Source organism: Suricata suricatta, chromosome 8, assembly GCF_006229205.1.
Source record: "Suricata suricatta isolate VVHF042 chromosome 8, meerkat_22Aug2017_6uvM2_HiC, whole genome shotgun sequence".
Lineage (NCBI taxonomy): Eukaryota > Metazoa > Chordata > Mammalia > Carnivora > Herpestidae > Suricata > Suricata suricatta.
Window position 1 is genome coordinate 48,913,882 of NC_043707.1, and position 5,587 is coordinate 48,919,468.

The window sequence follows — 5,587 nt, forward strand, 5'->3', positions numbered from 1 at the left end:
ACAATTTGTTCAATAAGTTAAATGTGCAAGACTAGATTTGTACCAAGTCTATCTGACTCCAGACCAGGGTCCCAAACATAATTCTATCCTGTCAGTCCCTGAATATAGACAAAACTCCCACTAGGCCTGATAACAGCAGTTTGAGTAGTAAGGATATTGACCACTGGCCAGTTAGGGAGTCTCTAGGAACACCCAAAGGTCCTCCGTGGTATGGTCTTATCTTCCATCAGAGTGAGGTTCTGGTCCTCAGCCGTATAGGCTTAGAAATCCAATATGGTAACACATAGATTATAAATTCATCTCCCAAAGCAACTCATGCTCCCAGAGCATGGTGTTCAAAACCACAAGTTAATTCATAATGAACATTATGAATATAAATAGAAAAAAACGTAATAGCCAAGGGCTAGAACATTCATGTCCTGGGGCACCTGTCTGGCTCAGTTGGTGGAGGTTGTGACTCTTGATCTCCAGGTTGTGAGTTGGAGTCCCACGTGGGGTGTAGAGATTACTTAAAAAAATAATAAATAGATAAACACATTCATGTCCTGTGACCAACATTTGGGGATCAGAGTGTAAGAGTAGGTTGCTTACAGAGCATGGAACTAGAAATAAGGCCGTCTATTTTATGTGTGAATGTTTGACAAAACAAAATCCATCCAAATCCAAAGCAACAATTTACATGCCTCCAAACTGAACAGACCAATGAAACCTCTCACCTAAAACCACTTGGATAAATACCACCAGGATTTGCCTCTTAGATCCCCTTTCTTCCTAAGTTTTCATGGCTAACCTGCCCTGACCCTATGTTCTTTCTTGAATTTAGGTTAACTTTTTTTCAGGTTACAGCAGAATTATTTTTCACTGAGATTTTGAATAACTATACTTTGATGTGTTATGCATTGAGTTGAAGGTTTAAATTGAAAAGGGCAACTTGAAATAAAATAAAATAATAGAATAGAATAGAATAGAATGAAATAAAAATAAAAATGGTAACTTGAGTTCCAGGTTCTTGGTGGGAAGTCTTCTCCCTGAGGCTGAAAGCACGACCCTCAGCAATAAGAGACAGACTCCTCTGGTGGAAGCTGCCTTCTCCTCTATGAAACTTTTGCTGGTTGGCTCTACAGCTTGAGAGACAGAGACTATCGCCAGCAATTTTCACCCACCTACTACAAACTAAAAGGTAAAAAAACACTTCTGTAGCTACCAACAGACAGACTGCTTGGAGGAAGATTTCCGAGGCTCTGCAGATGCCTTGGGGCCAGCTCTGGGGGGACTCGGTGCACAGGGTGTGAAATGATTTTTTTCCTTGGCTCTTTGCTGTAGGTCCAGGCAGCTACAGCAACAGCAGTGGTCTCTATTTTCCTGCAACGCTTCCAGAATGCCTGGGAGTCTCCTGCTGATAACAATATGGAATGCCTGGAACTAGTCAAAGAGGTTGGAAGCCCTACCACCTACAGCAGCCAAAACTTAAAGCAAGACAGTTACCCCGTAACCTCTGGGCTCAGGGTAACTTCAGAACTTAAAGCCAAGGGGCGCCTGGGCAGCTCAGTCGGTTGGGCATCTGGCTCTTTGTCTCAGCTCAGGTCTTCATCTTGAGTTCAGGCCCCATGTTAGGCTCTGCGCTGGGTATGAGGCCTGCTTTACAAACAAACAAACAAACAAACAAACAAAAAAACAACTGAGGTGCCTAGATGGCTCAGTTGGTTGAGCGTCTAACTTTGGCTCAGGTGATGATCTCACAGTTTGTGATTAGGAGCCCCATATTGGGCTCACTGATGCCAGCTCATAGCCTGGGGCATGCTTCAAAATCTGTGTCTCCCTCTCTCTCTGCTCTTGCCCAGCTCATACTCTGTTTCTGTCTCTCAAAAATGAATAAATATTAAAAAGAAAACTTAAAAAATGAACTTAAAGGCAAGGAATGGATGCCTCACTGTGTACACATGCCACACAAGAGCCATGTACAGCAGACCATAAGGGAAAAATAGTGTGGACAAACTCTTGTCCTCTCCTTGTGCAGGTGAGCCACTTACATATCTTCAGGTATAAAGGAAAGGTAGAGTACCCTGGGAGAGTTTTCCAGCATTACTGGGAAGGCACAAAAACTGAAGACTTTGGCTTTCGTGGCTTACCATTCCCACTTCCCTTCTATAGGATGAAAAGGATCTCAGGGGCACCTGGGTGGCTCAGTCTGTTAGGTGTCCAACTCTTGATTTCAGCTCAGGTCATGAGCTCACGGTTCGCTGAGTTAGAGACCCACGTTGGGCTCCATGCTGACAGCCTGCAGCCTGCTTGGGATCCTCTCTCCCTCTCTCTGCTGCTCTTCTGCTCCTCACTATCTCTCTCAAAATAAAATGTAAAAAAAAAAAAAAAAAAAAAGAACCTCAGGTAGACCCAGAGCTCCCAGTGCCTAGACAGACCACTGGAAGAGTCCATGATACCCACAGCCTCTCTCTCCCTGAAAAGATCTCCAGGTGATGCTGAGAAAGAGGAGTTGGGCTGATCAGGGAAGTCAAGATACAGTTATTAATTCTCTCCACGGAAGGCCTACCAGGGGACTAGACTATCAAGTCCACTCACTCAAGATATCATGATTTCTCACCATATCCCTCCTCTCCCCAACCTTCACACAGTAAAATGAAGCTCCCACCAGTGTTTAGGGGTTAACTGACTAGGAAAACTTGGCCCCTTTATGACTCCAGATTCTTCTTGCAAGACGTTTGTTTTCTGAACATTCTCCTCTGTGTACTCCCTTCTTGTCTTAATTGGCCCTACCCGTTGAGGTAGATTCCACATCTTTCTCCTGTATCTTTCAATTGGCTCAAGGCTCTGACCTCTCCACTGCAGAGTCTAAAAGCAGAGAGATGGCCAAAATAGGCAGTCAGGGAAGAGCACAGGCATTCCTATTGCATCTGCTCAGTTTCTCAGCAATCCTGTCAGGGAACCTCTCGAGTTTACAGGCTGGGGCCACACAGAGAGTCTCCCCTTCCTCACTCACTGTGTAACACATGGAGCAAGGCCTCTCAGAGGCTGTCTGCAGAGTGCTGAGACACTGCTGTTGAACGTGGGTGTTTCCCAGCAGCACTGTTCTGGACATACTTCCTTAGAGCAGCTCCCTGGGTCTGTGTGAGCTGGGTTCTGGATGACTCCCAGCATGGCTCCTTACCCTTTCTCTTGTTGTCACTGGCTGTCAGGGGCATTGCTGTTCATGGTTGCCACAGGTAACTCCTATTATAATTGCTGTTGTTGTTATTTTTTTCATGTTTCTTTTTAAAAATATGCTTATTTATTTATTGAAAGAGAGAGAGCGGGAGAGAGGCAGCAAGAGATAGAGAATCACAAGTAGGCTCTGGCTGACAGCCAGACCCCTATGCAGGGCTAGATCATACAAACCGTGAGATGGTGATCTGGGGCTGAAATCAAGAGCTGGGCACCTAACTCACTGAGCCACCCATTATTTTTCATACTTAGAGAGCTGGAACACAAAGTTGAAAGACTTCCATAAAACTAGGCAACAGATTACCATTTAAGCAAGACGTGCTCAACTGATTGATTCAAAAACATCTGTTCAGCACTGGCACATGCAATGTACAACCTGATGATATGGAGAGGAAACAAATATAAGAAAACAGATCCTCTCCTTGAACAGGCTACACTGTAATGGAGACATAGATGCACACAGAAATCACTGTCATACAAGGTAAGCATGTAAGGATAGGTCACATTCTCTACACTTGGAAAAGTTAAAGGTGAGCCTATGAGGCCACTAAGCCTATGCCTATTAATCAGCTGGGGTAGTGTGATTGGTTTTGCTGTAGAAGCCAATGCCAATGCTAATGCCAAAGTGTTATGCACCATAAAGTCGATATTTTGTAATGCTCTATGTGTATGTAGCAGTAGCTCAGCGTAACACTTTCCTTTAAATGGATCTCTTTTCGAGGAGCCTGGGTGACTCAATCAGTTAAGTGTCCTGCTCTTGACTTGGGCTCAGGTCATGATCTCACAGTTCATGGGTTCGAGCCCTGTATCCCGCTCTGCACTGGCAGTGTGGAGCCTGCTTGGGTTGCTCTCTCTCTCTCTCTCTCTTGCTCGCTCTCTCTCTCTCTCTCTCTCTCTCTCTCTCTCTCTGCCTCCCTCTCTCTCTCCCTCTCTCTGCCTCTCCCCATTCATGTGCTCTGTCTCTCTGTATCTCAAAATAAGTAAACTTTTAAAAAAATTATAAATGAATCTTTCAGGGACACCTGGGTGGCTCAGTCAGTTGAGTGTCCAACTTCGGCTCAGGTCATGATCTCACAGTTTGTGGGTTAGAGCCCCGCGTCGGGCTCTGTGCTGACAGCTCAGAGCCTGGAGCCTGCTTTGGATTCTGTGTGTGTCTCTCTCTCTGACCCTACCCTGCTCACGCTTCTCTCTCTGTCTCTCAAAAATAAGTAAAAAACATTTAAAAAAAATAAATGAATCTTTTAAACTAATGAAGTGGGTTGACTGCCATTTACTTCCCTTTAATAGCAAGGGAAATAGAAGTTGCTCTTCTTTTCCCTGTTCCTCAGGGCAACTAACCAGAGAACAAACACCATTCAGTACCAGGAATAAAGTTGACTCATACTCTTAGGCTTTCTCTCCTTTTAGAACACATTGATTGAAGACTTGGAATGGGATAACATTCATTCGCATAGAGAAACAGATGAAGTCGCCAAGGAAGAGAGGGTAGGGAGGGAACAGGGAAAATGAGGTGAAGGAATAGGGACAGGGGCTGTTACACTACTTTTGATAAAGTCTCTTCACCTCAGAAGAAAAGATTGTTCCAGGAAGATTATATTCTAGGCAGAATGATGAGGATGAGTGGAAATCCTATATATTCTGGCCCACTATCCTAGGAGAGTCAGTCTTGTGGCAACAGGAATAAATGTGTCTTTGTGGCCTGGTACCAGTCCAACTTCCCAGGTCTACGAAACTTAAAAACAAGCCAACAAGAGTGTGGGTGCCTGGCTGGCTCTGTTAGTATAGCATGTGACTCTTGACCTCAGGGTCAGGAGTTTGAGCCCCATGTTCGGTGAAGAATTTACTTAGAAAAAAATATATATGTACTCTAACATATAGAGTATGTATAGTCTATATATAGAATTAGTAGTAGAGAGGAGGTGAACATTTCCTAAAGCAGGAATCTCACTGGGTGTCACTGAGTGACCTCAGGTCAAGAGGTAAGACCCTAAGACCCAGGAGATGGCCCACAATACACAAAAGGTTTATAGGAGACAAGGACACCATATTTTTTCCATTAGTATCCATCAAAATAGTGACACAAAAGAAAATAGGATGTGAGAGGCTCCTATACTGGGCCCTTGGCTTTCTAGATAGAAAGGGGTAGAAATGATAATGATGCCTCATCTTCCAGTGAATTCTTAGTTATTTTTTTTTGCTCTGTTGTCTTTGCTAACCCTATGACTGATGACTGTCACCTAAGTCTTTACCTGGTACTTTTGAACCAGACACGAAGTAACCGCTTGAGCTAAGGCCAACCCTTTACCTGGTATTTAAATAATCACATGTTTTTTTGGTTTTGGGGTTTTTTTTTTTCCTACGTTTTTTTAAA

General features: G+C 44.0%; 1 long non-coding RNA gene across 1 annotated transcript in view; it reads left to right on the plus strand.

The window, feature by feature from the left end:
• The first annotated feature begins 1,007 nt into the window (after nucleotides 1–1,007).
• The window catches only part of LOC115299363, a 10,264-nt gene continuing 5,684 nt past the window's right edge, over nucleotides 1,008–5,587 (plus strand). The window contains exons 1-2 of the long non-coding RNA XR_003912153.1: nucleotides 1,008–1,180; nucleotides 1,324–1,434. This is a non-coding gene — a long non-coding RNA (uncharacterized LOC115299363). The remainder of the gene's footprint in view (nucleotides 1,181–1,323; nucleotides 1,435–5,587) is intronic.